This window comes from Haplochromis burtoni, unplaced genomic scaffold, assembly GCF_018398535.1.
Source record: "Haplochromis burtoni strain Fernald_Lab_line unplaced genomic scaffold, NCSU_Asbu1 Contig_2655, whole genome shotgun sequence".
NCBI lineage: Eukaryota > Metazoa > Chordata > Actinopteri > Cichliformes > Cichlidae > Haplochromis > Haplochromis burtoni.
The window spans coordinates 8,191-9,101 of record NW_024585016.1 but is presented as its reverse complement, the minus strand read 5'-3'; positions in this window follow the sequence as shown (position 1 = coordinate 9,101).

Sequence of the window (911 nt, the reverse complement as noted above, 5' to 3'; positions counted from 1 at the left end):
TTGGAGCACTGCAGTTTGATTTCTTGTCCAGGCTCAACCGCCACAGTGTAAAACTGTGCGAGTGAAACAGATATCCAGCCTGAAACAATCAACAAGTATTCATAAAAGACAAATTTCCAAAGAACGAAACAACACCTAAAATCTATTTTGTCAATTAAATTTTGTAAATTTCATTTAATGGCAACAACAAATTGCAACTAACTACTGATAAAAAATAGATAGGTGTACTTACTGAGAGTAGAGAGTAAAAATGATAGCAAGTTGAAGTTCACCATTGTGCACACGGCCACTGCAACGGCACTAACTGAATGGTGCTCCAGCAAAAGTGATCTCTAGATAAAGAGGTGGGCTGTTCTTATATGTGTAGACTGACTGCAGACCAACTGCACGGGAGCTTGTAGAAAAGCACAGCAACAAAAATCAGGATATCATCGCTTCTTTGTTAGGTTTGTTTGTTAGACAGTCTCAGTAATGCTTTTGTAAACCTTTCCTGACACTGGCACATTAACTTTGTCTTTGATTTTTATAACTGCAGAACATGACGATAACTACTGACTTCACAGTCTATGTCATTAAGCTTTTTTACTAAACTAGCAGCTTTGTCATTATAATGGTACAGTATCCAGCTAGCTAACTAGATAGCTCCTGCAGTTAAAAGTTTATAATCAGGTTAATATTTTAGAACAGTCATGCAATAAGAAAGCCAGTTGCTTCATAAATTACAGGCTGGAGTGCATGTACACAAATAACACAAGCAAATTAACAACATGATTATATCTTTAGTGGATATCTGACCTCTATAAAAGTGATAATTAATTGACAGCAATGGAATAATACCAGTATAAGTTTAACCTTGCTATAGCAGAGGGTGATGTGAGTTTATGCAAGTCTTAAGTCAGTTAAGTTTGATC